The sequence below is a fragment of the Nicotiana tabacum genome, chromosome 5 (assembly GCF_000715075.1).
Source record: "Nicotiana tabacum cultivar K326 chromosome 5, ASM71507v2, whole genome shotgun sequence".
NCBI lineage: Eukaryota > Viridiplantae > Streptophyta > Magnoliopsida > Solanales > Solanaceae > Nicotiana > Nicotiana tabacum.
The window spans coordinates 88,591,929-88,605,495 of NC_134084.1; the positions used below are offsets into that span (position 1 = coordinate 88,591,929).

A 13,567-nucleotide genomic window follows, 5' to 3' on the forward strand; every position below is an offset into this window, starting at 1 on the left:
AAAATATAGGTTAAGTTGAAGGTAAAAAGTAATTACCTAATATTGTGGAGTAAAAGGTTTTGACAAATAAATTGATTTAATAATTTAAAAACCTTAAAAATTGAGATAATTGAAGAGGAGTTTGAACGGTTTAGAACTGCAACATGGGCGGAAGGCCAGTCCTATTTTTGAGGAAGCGGGCTGTTTTTTAAAAATACCATGGTTTTTTCCAAATACAATGATTTAATAATTTAAATAAATTTTAAATTAACAAAACTGCACAGAAGTATTTACGGTTTTCTCATGAATGGTTTGAATTCTACTTCCTAATATTTAGGAGCAATGTCTTAACATGCCATGTGTCATTCTATTGTTCTGTCATTTGGATTCATGAGGTGCTTTTGTCTTTTGTTTTTAATTATAGATAGATTCGACGCGAGTGCACAAATACAAGGGGGGGGGGGGTGTTGAAACACAAAAATAAAATGGAGAGGGTCAAGGACAGAGAGCACCAACAGTGAGAGAAGGAGAGAGAGGAATTTCAGTCCAAAGATCGAGCGATCAGAGATACAAAAAAAAATAACAGGGGAATTGGACGAAACAAAGAACAGAGGGGAACGACAAAAATAGGGAGGAGATTAGAAAACCATTGAAACCTTCACTTTCTTCCTCAATTCAATCACTGAATTCATCCATGGATCTTACTATTAAGAAATGTATTTTTCCGCCATAGCAGATCTATCTAAACGAAAGGAATTCGTGTCAGTGAGTTTTCCGGTTCGGGGACCGTCCGACATCTGTAATTCAGGTTCCAATCGTTTGAGGTCTATTTCTCTCTTATTTTGCTGATTTGCTTAATATCGTGCTTTCCTTTGTTTCGCTAATTGTTGCTTCTCTGTCTTATTGATCGTTTGAGTTGTTGTTCTATTGTTCTATTGTTCTGTTTGGAGTGTCTCAGTAATACTTGCTTACTCTGTTTCATTCTATTGATCATCATTTTTGTTGTGGTTTTGTTTAATCTGTTCGAGTGGATTTTGATGCCTAAAAGGAGTTTCTGATTCTTTGTTTTGTTGTTTCATTTAGAGATAAATGTTTAAGTCCTCCTAGGTACTATTGTAAAAATAATACTATGATTAAATTAACATAATTAAGTAGATTGGATGGAATTCTGATTGTTTCAGTTGTGGGAACTAGATTTTAAAACATGGAGGAAATTAGGATTAAATAATTTTATTGCTCTTTTATTCTTACTCTCATGAATTTGATCGATAGTAGCATGCTTAGGCCGTCAACACCTGGGTACGCAAACTTTAGAATATTTATTAGTTTGAGGTGAGAGATCGTTTCTTTAGTTAAATTCATCCGGAGAATGCCCTGAAGGATTTGTATATTTTTTATGTGACGACCCATTTACAGTTGCCTCGATTTGCGTGCGCATTCCGAGCGCGTAGCCGGAAGCTCAAATATGAAATTCTGTGAAAATTTGCTAAGTTTTGATAATAAAATGAATAAATTTGACTTCGGTCAATATTTTGGGTAAACGAACCCAGACCCGTGATTTGACGGTCCCGGGAGGTCTGTAGGAAAATATGGGACTTGGGAGTATGCCCGGAATCGAATTCCGAGGTCCCAAGCCCGAGAAATGAATTTTTGAGTAAAATTATTTTCTGAAAATATTTAAGAAAAATGAAAATGAAATTTGATTAGAAAGTGATGGTATCGGGCCCGTATTTTGGTTCCGGCGCCCGGTACAGGTCTTATATATGGTTTAAGCACTTTCTGTAAAGTTTGGTTGAAAACGGACGTCGTTTGACGTGTTTCGGACTCAAAATGGAAAATTTGATGTTTTATGAAATTTGAAGGAATTCTTGGATTTTAAAGCTTAATTCGCGGTATATGATGTTATTTAGGCGATTTGATCACACGGTTAAGTTCGAAGGATGTTGTTGAGTTAGTGTATATGTTTGGTTAGGAGCCCCGAGGGCTCGAGAGTGTTTTGGAGGTGTCTCAGAGTTATTTCGGAATTGCAGAAAATTACAGAAAAATTGCAGAAATAGTACCCCGTGAACAGTCCCATGAATAGTACCCCATGAACAGTACCCCGTGAATAGTAAAACGCGTGAACAGTACCCCGAAAACATTCTGGGCAGAATGTAACATTCTGGCCATGAACCGTATCTCATTTTCCATTTTAGCAAATTGGAGCTCGGGGAGAGCCGATTTTCGGGACATTTTCAGAGAAAATAACGGGGTAAGTGTTCTTAACTTAATTTTGGTTAGATTACCCGAATCTATTACTAGTTTTGGCACTTAATTGGTGATTTTAGTTGGGAAAATCTTGAAAACCCTCTTAGTTTAATTTGAAGATTTGAGGGTCGAGTTGATGTCGGATTTTGGTAAAATTGGTATGGTTGGACTCGTGGTTGGATGAGGTTTCATATTCCGTAATTTTTGTCGGGTTCCGAAATGTGGGCCCCACGGGCGAATTTTAGTGCAATTTCGACTTTTTAATGGAAAATGTAGAATTTCATATGGAATTAATTCCTATAATTTTTATTGACTGAATCAAATTATTTATGACTAGATTTGAGAATTTCGAACCCGAATTCGCGAGGCAAAGGCTTATTGGAATTCTGAATCGGTTGCAAAGCGAGGTAAGTGTTTGGTCTAACCTTAGCTTGAGTGAATATGAGTTGAGTCTTAATTGCTACTTGCCATTTGTCGAGTACGATGTATAGGAATGGTAACGAGTGTCTATACGTTGGTGTCTAGCATGACCGTGAGTCCTTATATCGCGAATATTCAAATTTTGTTATATCTTCCATGACCAAATGATGACTTCTATAAAGCTCGAAGTTGAACCTCATCTGAAGCCAGTTGTGCCCGAGCGGTCTCCTTTTCTGAGGACAGGCGATTTATATTCTTTTTCCATTCTTCTGCCTCGGCCTTTACCGCATCTACCTCTGCATGGAGCTGTCCGATCTGATCAAGCTTCTGTTGGACCTACGGGTTCAGACCATTAGCCACCGTATCTGACTCATCGTCACTAACCTCAAATGCTCTCCTTACCTACTTGACCTACTCAGGATCTGCCCTCGCAGCTGGGAACCGATTTACTAGTTTCGGGCTCAAAGAAGGCCCGCTGGTTCCCGAAGACGGACTCTTCTTTGGTACTGGTAAGTCACCCAACCGATGATGTCTTTCGAGGCGGTAGAGTCTAAACCTTCAAAGACGTTGTGGAAGGGGTCTACCACCCCTTGGGGGCCCTTATTTGAGCTTCTTTTTAACCTCTAGGCATCGTGTATAATGGAGTCGACAATTGAGGGTGACTCAAAGAGATCTATCACTCCAAGTACATCCTTTGGGGAATTATCCTCTACCCGAGGAGCATCAGCCACAGCCTCTTTATCGGCCTCCCTAACTTGGGGTAAATATGCCTCGGCCTTTTCTAGTTCGGAGCCCTCGACCGCTGCCTCCTCATCGCCCCTCTAGTTTGAGGCAGTTCGGTGTTGCCTCGCACGCGGGCCACCAGTTAGGAAGTTTCGTCTTCTTCTTCAGATTCATCCCTCAGCCGGTTGATTAAGTTTGATGGGAGCTGTCCGACGCTGGTGCTTTCCATGGATTTGCACACCAACCACCTTTTCAGTTTTTTCTTCTTTGAGTTCGGAGAACTCAGAGCCTTTCTCCTACCTCAGAGTAGGGGACTCAACGGGGCTGTCCTCGTCACCAGATGGAGGCCTCATGGTGAAATCCTTGGAAATACCTGTAAAAGAAGAAAGAAATAAGTTAGAACTCAACAGCACAAAGGGGATCCAAGTGTTGCTCACTCAAGAAAGTAATCTCACCGTAAGAACGGGCCTCCCACCGGCCCTTCAAAAGTTTGCGCCATGAGCGCTCGGAACACGCTTTATGTGAGACAGTGTCCTTAACCCATTCCTTGAGTCGAGGAGCCGCATCCGGAACTCGAGCAACAACTGCATTGACACCAAACATCAATAAGAAAGGAGAAAAAGACAGTAAAAATAAAATTCTCGGAAAAACGGAACTTTACTTACGTTTTGTGTTCCTCTCCTCGGGGAACAGCTGCCGCGCCTCCTTTTTCCTCGCGGAGTCCAGGTTTCAACATTTTGGGACAACTCATTTTCTTTTGGAAATTGGGTATGGAATTTGAAGAATCACCACCTAGTGGATTTAAGATACGTTAGGGCACCTAAAGAAAATAACTCATAAACCGGTTTGCATTACCAGAGATTGGGTAAGTGCTCGAAATAACCTTGAGGGGAAGGTGTTAGGCACCCCTCGAGGTCCACACTGGTGGGTCCCGACCAAAGTCGAATTAGGTGAATTAGTCTTATTGTCAAACAAAGCAATTTAGACAAATAGATATTACATTTAAAACAAGGAATAAAAGGGGTCCTATGATTTTTAGCCTATAGGATCACTTCTATGCAATACTTGGTAATCGTCCCCAAGTTGGGGTGCTACACATAGCATTAGCGCACATGTCATCATATCCTTCACTACCCGATTACCCTCCTCTTAATTATTGTTACCTAAGCACTCTAATAGAATCTAGTATGTGCCTTATGCGTGCATTACCCGTCCCTTGCCTGTGGCCCTGGAGGTGTTTAGGACCTCTAGTTAAGGAAGTTCTAAACTTGCCTATGTTGTTTAAAAAGGAGAAAACTAGGCGACAAACAAAAGTCAGATAGGACTATCACATAAAGATGCAATTAAAGGCTCATATTTACCTCCACAAATAGACAAACAATTGCACGCCTCAAACAAATAGTTTTAAATGATTTAAAAGTTCTATAGTAGAATATCTAGATGAGCACAACATATGCAACAATTTTATTAAGGCGGGGCAGTAAATACCTAATCAATTTGCCTACTGATTTTATTACTTCCTAAATCTAGGCAGTTTCAAGCAGCAAGAGAATAGCAGTTTTAAAACCCATAACTCAATCAACCTACAAGATTGCCTAAATTATAACTAGACAGGATTTTTTATAAACTGGGTGTCTAAGCTGTAAACCGATCACTGATTTTAGTGGCTGATTTTATCTTAAACCCTGTAGGCATGATTTCTAAGTGCAGAAGCTGATTCAAAAACCTTATAAGCATGGCATCTAAATGCAGAAATGATTTCAATCTTATTGGCATGTATTCTAGAATGCAGAATTGATTTTACAACCTTTAGACATGGTATCTAAATGCAGAATTCTTATTGACATGATATCTAAGTGCAGAAGTGATTTAAAGCTTTATGGGCGTGATTTTGAAAATGCGGAACTAGTTTTGAAACTTTGCAGGCATATATTTAAATGCAGAAAATTAATTTGACAACCTTATAGGCATGGTATCTAAATATAGTAACATGAATCTTGAAAGGAATTCAGAATTATTTTGGTCATATAGGCATGACATCGAAAAGTGGACCAGAACATGTTGAACAAATTAAATCCTATAGGCATGTTATCTTATGCATGCAATCAAAGAATATAATTGAACAAGTGAATACCCTATAGGCAGGATATCTAACATGTAATAGTGAAAACATTTGAAAGAACATTACCTAAAGCAGAATTTATATCCTATTCTCATGCAAACATTAAACTAGGCACAATTTTCCCAATTTACTATTGCCCCATCGTTATTACAAATAGTTATTACAGACCATAAGCAAATAAATAAATTACAAAGAGTATAACTATAGGATGCCTACAGCAGGACCAATACATCCAGATAAATCAGGCCTTCAAACCATATGCTCCAAAGCTCAAATATACACAGTAACCTTTGCCAAAGCACCAAGAACACAAATCTCTAGTGTGTCAGATTTCCTAAGGGTTTCGAGAACCCAGGGCAGTGCTTGCACTAGAGAACAAATGCTCAGAAGCAGTTTTTAAAGGATTAGAAACCAGCCCCAATGTGTCAGAGTTTAGAAGAGTCTCATGGACCCTAAGCAGTGCTCACATTGGGGGTGGCAAGACCCTAGTTAACTAAGAGTAGGAGTTGAAAATAATATATGAAAATAAGAGACAACTTTGTTTTAGAAGAAAATAGTTTGGATTTCAGAAGTGCATAGAAGAAGATTACCAGATTACAAGAACCACTGGCAGCATATATTTAGCAGAAGGAGTTCAACCATGAACTCCAGCAATCACAATAGACAGGATAGAGTAACAGTTAGTTTGAACAAGTTTTCACATGGCTTTAATCTAGTAGTTGTTACTAGGTGAACATATAGGCATACATTAATCAGGGAACAACATGATGGGGATCAACTTACTCATCAGACAGTCACACAGGAAGGTAGAAAAAGTTGGGAGTATTGAAATCGTGAATTACTCAGGAGTTTGTTAGGGGTGAACACTTAAAACAGGACAGAAATCATGCTAGTTGAAAAACTAGTAGACATAGGTATAACAGACATGCTGGAAATAAGAAACACATAGGTAGGCATGCTGATTAAGGGTAATAAACATGAAGCATATAGGTCTAGTTACATAGAAGTAGATGTACTGATTGAGATCAATAAGCATAAAGCACATATGTCTAATGCAGCATATTGAATGATGGTAGAAGTGGAGACATACCAGTTAAGAATAGCAAACAGGAAGTTGAAAAGTATGCAGGATCCAATAGTCTAGCCTTGGCTTTCAACCGGCTAGACAATATAGCAAACACAAGTAACAGAAAGGTTTGAATGAGAGCAAGAGGTTCTGTGTGTGTGTGTGTTTCTTTCTGAGTGTTTGTGTAAGTGTCCCTTGAAAATCAGAACAAGAAGGTTTTTATAGCATGTAATAGGGTAGGTCACACAAGGTAATGAATCAATCACATATACATAAGGTATGAAAATCAATTAGCAATCAGTTAGGGATCAATTAAGAGGACAGAATCAAATAAGTGCCACTTAATTTAAGGAAAAATCTCATCCAGAATCAATTCGTAATTAAGAGCCAGGTTAATAAGGAAAGAAACAATTTTCAGAATCTATTAGGAATAAGGACACACAATCAAGCCAATAATATGGATACATAAATAAGGTAAGGACAAGTAAAACTTAAATAACGAAATATGGTTACTAAATTAAAACCCTAATTCAGGTAAGTAAATTAATTAATAGAGTTAAAGTTAATGGGCAAAAGACAACAGGATAAATAGTCAGAGAATCAGAACCCTAGAATATGTCAAAGGCATAGAGATGAAACTCAAAAGAATCGGTCGAAATAGTAAAGAAGAAAATCATAGTTGAAAGCATTTAAATGTCTAAGCATTTTCACAGAAAACCCTAGCGTAAAGAACATAGTTATGAGAATCAGTCGAACAAACAAAGAAATTAGGGTTAAACACTTAAACAATTAGTATTTTTCAGAAACTTAAATAGGTAAAACCCTAGTTTTAGAGAAGACAAAAAAATCGGTTAATAATAAGAAACACAGAAAGTATTTTAAGAGAAATGACAAAATAAACTTAAAACTATCTCAGATCAACAAGGATCTGAACGGATTCGAGCAGCAAGAGACTAGGGTTTTAAAAGAATGACAGAGATGAAGGAAAATCTTGTTTGGAACCAGAGATTCGAGTCATAAACACGAAGATAATAGTACTCACAAATGGAGATGACCGTAGGTAGATTCATAAACAATTTCGAACAAATATGAGTTGGATCTGTTCGAGATTCTTTCATAAAATAACAAAATCGAACAACTAGAAGAGGTAAGAGGCCGGCAAGGACCTGAAATCATAGAGGAACCCTATCACTACCAAAAAATCAGGTTTTAACGATGGAAAAATTCTGTAGCTAAACAGAAAACTCCGTCGCTAATCTCATTTAGCGACGGATTAGCAACGGATTATCAAGAAATTCTGCTCGCTACGAGCGTTTTAGCGACGACGTTCGTAGCTAATTTTTTTTAGTGTATGGAACGTGTAAGAATCGAAGGGGTTTGGGGAGATTTTGGGGTGACGACAGCTAGGGTTAAGGATAGTTTCATAGAGAATGGAGAAGAAGAGGGAAACAGGGGCGTGCGGGTTTAGACAAATTACTAGGGTTGGGGGAGGGGTCGTTGGATTAAAAAGGAAAGGGGAAACCTGGACCGTTGATCTCAGAGATCAATGACCACGATTAGAGGAGGTTCTGGGTCGGGTTAGTTAGGGAATTAGGTTGGGGCGGATTGTTTAATTTGAATTGGGCTGGGGGTCCGAATTTAGGCATAATTAAAGGGGCTATTTGTTAAATACCGAATTTATTAATAAAATAATTTGTAAAAATACCTAGTTAAATGATAAAAATAATTTTATGCATGAAGGTGATTAAAATAATTACTTAACATTATAAAAATATAAAAGTCATTTTCTTTATAGATAATGTAGTTATACATATGTATGAGCTATTATTGCAAAATATGCAATTATAGTCTTAAAAAATACAAATGTAACTGTAAAAAATGTAATTATAATATTTGAACACTTATATGAGAATAAATAATGAATTTAGATGATTAAATCATCGTAAAATAATATGAGGGATAATTATTGAATATTTATATAATTAAAAATGCAGAAATAAATCGATTTAAGGTCTTTAAAAATTAAAGAAAAATTGTAAAAATACTTGTGCATGTTTGTAAATGCATATAAAATATTTGAAAAGTATGTATGCAAAACTTTACTTACTTTTTGTGTTCCACTTCTCGAGGAACGGCATGTACTCGACTAGGATCAGGTCCGAGGTCTTCACTCGGACAAATCGGTCTAGACAACCTCGATCCCGATCTTTATCGATGCTCGAGAATAGGGCTTTACTAGCTTGGTGCGCAAGTTTAATCAGTCCTCCCCAAAACATCACGGTCCCGATGGTGGGAATTCTGGGTCGTAACAGGTGAATGGGCATTCGTTAATCTTGCTCACGAAGAATTGGAGAAGAATAGCTATCCTCCAAAACGAAGGGTGAATCTGACCAAGGCACACCTCTTACCTTTTACAGAATTGAATGATCACTGGGTCCAACGAGCCCAACATATAGGGGTAAGTGTAAACACTTAAGTATCCCTTGACGTAGGTAGTGTTATCTTCTTCCGGCATGGGAACCACCATGCCTTTTCTGGCCCAATTGCAGCCCTTTATGACTGTAGGGAGGGTCTTTTTGGTGATTGAGCAAATATACCTCAATACTTCTCGCCTCGGCTTGAAACGGGTGAAGGTTTTTCAACTTTGAAGTCGGCGGCCATCGAGCATCTGCTAGGAATAAATGTGTCAAGAGGAGGTTCCGCCGTTGGTTCCTCGTCGGCGGGCCGTGATGAAGAAGCAGTTTATTTTTTAGGAACTGTCTTAGAAATCTTCCCATTTTCTTTTCCAATAAAGGATAAAAGATAAAGGAGAGGAAGTGAAAAAGGTACACTTGACGATTTGGAGTGAATACATGCAATAGTTCTTACAAAGAGCTCAAGAAATCAGGGAACAAGTGCTATGAAATGTAAAGATTTTTAAGAACAAGAGTAGAGAAGGTTTGAATGTAAAATTTGAATGGATAAAGAAGGGGGTATTTATAGTTTTCAAAAGACAGTTCAAAACCAGGAGTGACTGACCAGCAACTAACGAGTATTTAATGCCCTTAAGATGTGAGTGACGAGACGTTTCGTTCATTTTGTCGTTTCTCACGCAGAGTATTGGGGCGAAAATCATGGGCTCATATCGTTTCTTGTCGTTTACTCTCCGAAAAATGAGGGGACTATCTGTATATGGTCGAATCGGGCTCGCCTATTACACGACATATCGAGATTGAAACACGATGGGTTGAAGATCGACCCCCGGGTTCTATCGAACCAAGATACAAGGTCAAAGTGCCCCTGCTTAAGAATATCGAGTCTGTGACCCCGGAATCAACCCTGACCGCAAATGAACTCGAGGAAACATTGCTAAACTAAATAATGGAGGGTGAAATATCCGTAACCGGTCGGGTATCACGGCGAAAATGTCACAACCCCCAAATACTAGTCGTAATGGCGCCTATCACATTACTAGGCAAGCCAAACAATCAATGAATCACAACCATTTTTCCTTTAACAATAAGCCATTTTCTACCATAGGTTTTAAATACCAAATTTCATTATAAACGTTTAAAGCAACAGAAAATATGCGGAAGTCAAATAAACAGGAAACTACACAGCCCAACAATCGGGTGTCATGAGTTTAGAGCCTCTAAATATACAAATCTGACCATCTAATACATAACAAGTCTAAAATGCAGGGAAAGCAAGGATAAGAGGAAGAAAGCAGGGCTGCGGACGCCATGCAGCTACCTTGCAGTCTCCGGCAAACTCTAACAATGCTGAGGACCCTCACTCTACCGCTCGAGCACCTGGATCTGCACACAAGATGCAGGGAGTAACGTGAGTACGCCAACTCAGTAAGTAACTAAAGTAAATAAGGTCTGAAAGCAGTGACGAGCAGTTAAAAATCATATAACTGAAGAAAACAACAGGATAACAGGTCAACTTCGTAGTTTAAAACCAGTTTCGTCGTAAAATCATCAAATTTCAGTTAAAACACTTGAAATCATATACTTAGCAATTTTTTTTCCAATAGAGGCTTATTTTAACAGAAGAGTGAAATCAGTAAAAATATCATAACTGGGCCCCTCGGGGAAGATATCACTCAGAATATGGCCTCTCGGGCAGCCTCTCACTCACTCGTGACTCAACTCTCGTCACTCAATACTCACTCTCAGCACTCAGGCTCATTAATATATCATAGTAATAGAAATCATAGTAACCACTGCAGCGGGCAGCCCGATCCGTAATTTATAGTCGGCTACGCTCATCGAGGGTGTACAGACACCGGAGGGGCTCCTACAGCCCAAGCGTCATATCGATGTGGCGTGCAGCCTGATCCAATATACATATATCGCTGCGGCGTGCAGCCCGATCCAGTATATATATCGTTGCGGCATGCTGCCCGATCCTATATAAGTATCGCTGCGGCGTGCAACCCGATCCATAATATATACATATAATATCCTCACTATTAGGTTCTCAACCTCTCTCAATCATTAACCGCGCCACCTCTCGGGCACAACAATAAAAATTAGGGAACTCAGCCCAAACAGTCCTCACAATTAGAAGTGGAGTGATAAAACCGATTTTAAACATTTAAACAGGTAAAACATGACTGAGGATATGCTTTCAACAAGTAAAGTGAGGAAAAAAGTGAAAATGCCCCTAAGGGTCTCAACAGGTCGGCACAAGGCCCCAAATATGGCATACATCCCATAATATATTATAAATAGCTAAAATAAGGAATATCATAAGGTTCCAAATCAAATACGCGGCTTAAATCGGTGCACGCCCACACACTCGTCACCTAGCATGTGCATCACCGTATTTATCAAAACAAGTCAAATACCGGGGTTTGTACCCTCAGATCCAGATTTACAATGGTTACTTACCTCAAACCGGTGAAAATACTACTCCGCAATGCCTTTGCCCCTCGAATCGGCCTCCACTCGTGTCGAATCTATCCAAAATTAGAATCACGGCATCAAAATATGCTAAGAGAACGAAGCCCAAGCGAAAACAATCAAATAATACCAAAAATATCGAAATTGGCCAAACCCGACCTCCGGGCCCACGTCTCTAAACTCGATAAAAATCACATCACCGGAATCCTTATCCTCCCACGAGTCTATACATATCAAGAACACTGAATTCGGAGTTCAAATGACCCCTCAAATCCTCACTTAAAGTCTATCAATCTCAAGCCTTAATTCCTCAATTTAGGCTTAGATTTCATGATTTATTAGGTAGATTTCACAATAGAATCGAGTTTTAAGTCCAAAATTCATACCTCCAAATGTTTCCCCTTGAATCCCTCTTCAATGTCCTTCAAAAAGCTCCAAAAACGACCAATTTTGGAGGAAATAAACCCCACATTCGCGGACAAGACGACCTTTTAAACCTTCTGCCCATGCCTGAAAATCCTTCTTCGCGAACGCGGTCAAAGCCTTGCATTCGCGAAGCACAACTTAACTTTGACCAATTTTCCTCTTACGCAATCACGACCAAACCCTTGCGAATGTTATGCTTTACCCAGATGGACCTTCACGAACGCGTTCCATCCATCGTGACCGGGATGAGTTAATTCCACTAAAGCTCGGCCTCTCTTTTCCTTCTATGCGAACGCGACCACACACCCGCGAACGCAATGCCAGCCATTCACGAATGCGGAGACCTCATCGCGAATGCGAAGGCTTAATTTCCACCTTCCTCGACTGACCCTTCGCGAACGCGAAGGTCTCTTTTCTGCAGCACTGTCCTGCAATTTTCTACAGGTTCCAACATCATGAATTGGCCCGATAGACCACCCGTAACTCACCCGAGGCCCCCGGAACCTCAACCAAAGGCACCAACATATCCCAAAACCTTATTCAAACCTTTCCCAATCTTCAAAACACCTCAAACAACATCAAATCAACTAAAACATATCGGATTCAAGCCTAAGTTTCTAAAAATCTTTCGAATTCTGCTTTTGATAAAAAACCCGACCAAATCACGTCTGAATGACCTGAAATTTTACACACACATCCCAAATGACACAACGGAGCTACTGCAACTCTCGGAATTCCATTCCAACCACTAGATCAAAATCTCACCTACCAACCGGAAATCGCCAAAAATCCACTTTCGCCAATTCAAGCCTAAATCTACCCGGACTTTCAAAACTCATTCTGATCACGCTCCTAAGTCCCAAATTACCTCCCAAAGCTAACCGAATCATCGGAACTCACATCCGAGCCCTCTAACACATAAGTCAACATCCAATTGACCTTTCCAACTTAACCTTCCTTAAAAGAGACTAATGTCGCGCCCCCTTTTTCTCGCGAAATCGGGTTTATGAAATTTGGAGGGACAACTCGTTCCTTTTGGGAACTGGATTTTGCATTTGAAGAGTCACCACCTAATGATAAGGTGCATTAGGACACCAATAAGGTTCATTTCTAACTACATTGATAACTAGAGACACGGTAAGGGCTTGAAATTATCCCAAGGGGAAGGTGTTAGGTACCCCTCAGGTTCCACTAGTGTGGTTCCCGGCCAGACAGTTATTGTGAATTTGGAGTGCAATTAACATATAAGTAGATAAGGCTCAAATAAGAGGGGATTTCAATACACAATAGTTTTAAAGCAAACAAAGTTTGAAAGAACAAATAAAAGAGTTGATCTTAAGGAGTTACAATGCTAAAAAAAAGGGGGGGGGGAAATAAAGAAAAGGGGGTCCTAGGTTAAATAAAAATATGGATCACATCAATGCAATACCCGGTAATAACTCCTCAAAAGAGGGGTTACACGTGGCATTAGCGCACCGGTCATCATATCCATATCTACCCTTTCCACACCGTTAAGGTATTATAGCGGGGACTGGTCTCGATTACTATTGCATGCTATTACCCATCCCATTCCTATCAGTCCTAGAGGCACTTAGGACTACTATTCCTAAAGGGAGGGGATATTAGGTTGATTGGTTTCAAAGGATAAAAATCTAAGGTGACATACAAAAACAGATAATATGGCATATAAAGGGG

General features: G+C 39.4%; 1 long non-coding RNA gene across 2 annotated transcripts in view; it reads left to right on the top strand.

Annotated features, from left to right (window-relative positions):
- Positions 1-448: 448 nt before the first annotated feature.
- The window catches only part of LOC142181186 (uncharacterized), a 43,277-nt gene continuing 30,158 nt past the window's right edge, over positions 449-13,567 (top strand). The window contains exons 1-3 of one of the 2 annotated variants that reach the window (XR_012709633.1): positions 449-803; positions 2,564-2,633; positions 10,238-13,206. This is a non-coding gene — a long non-coding RNA (uncharacterized LOC142181186). Of the gene's footprint in view, positions 804-2,563; positions 2,634-10,237; positions 13,207-13,567 lie in introns of those variants that run through there. The other variant, XR_012709632.1, reaches the window with a different exon arrangement.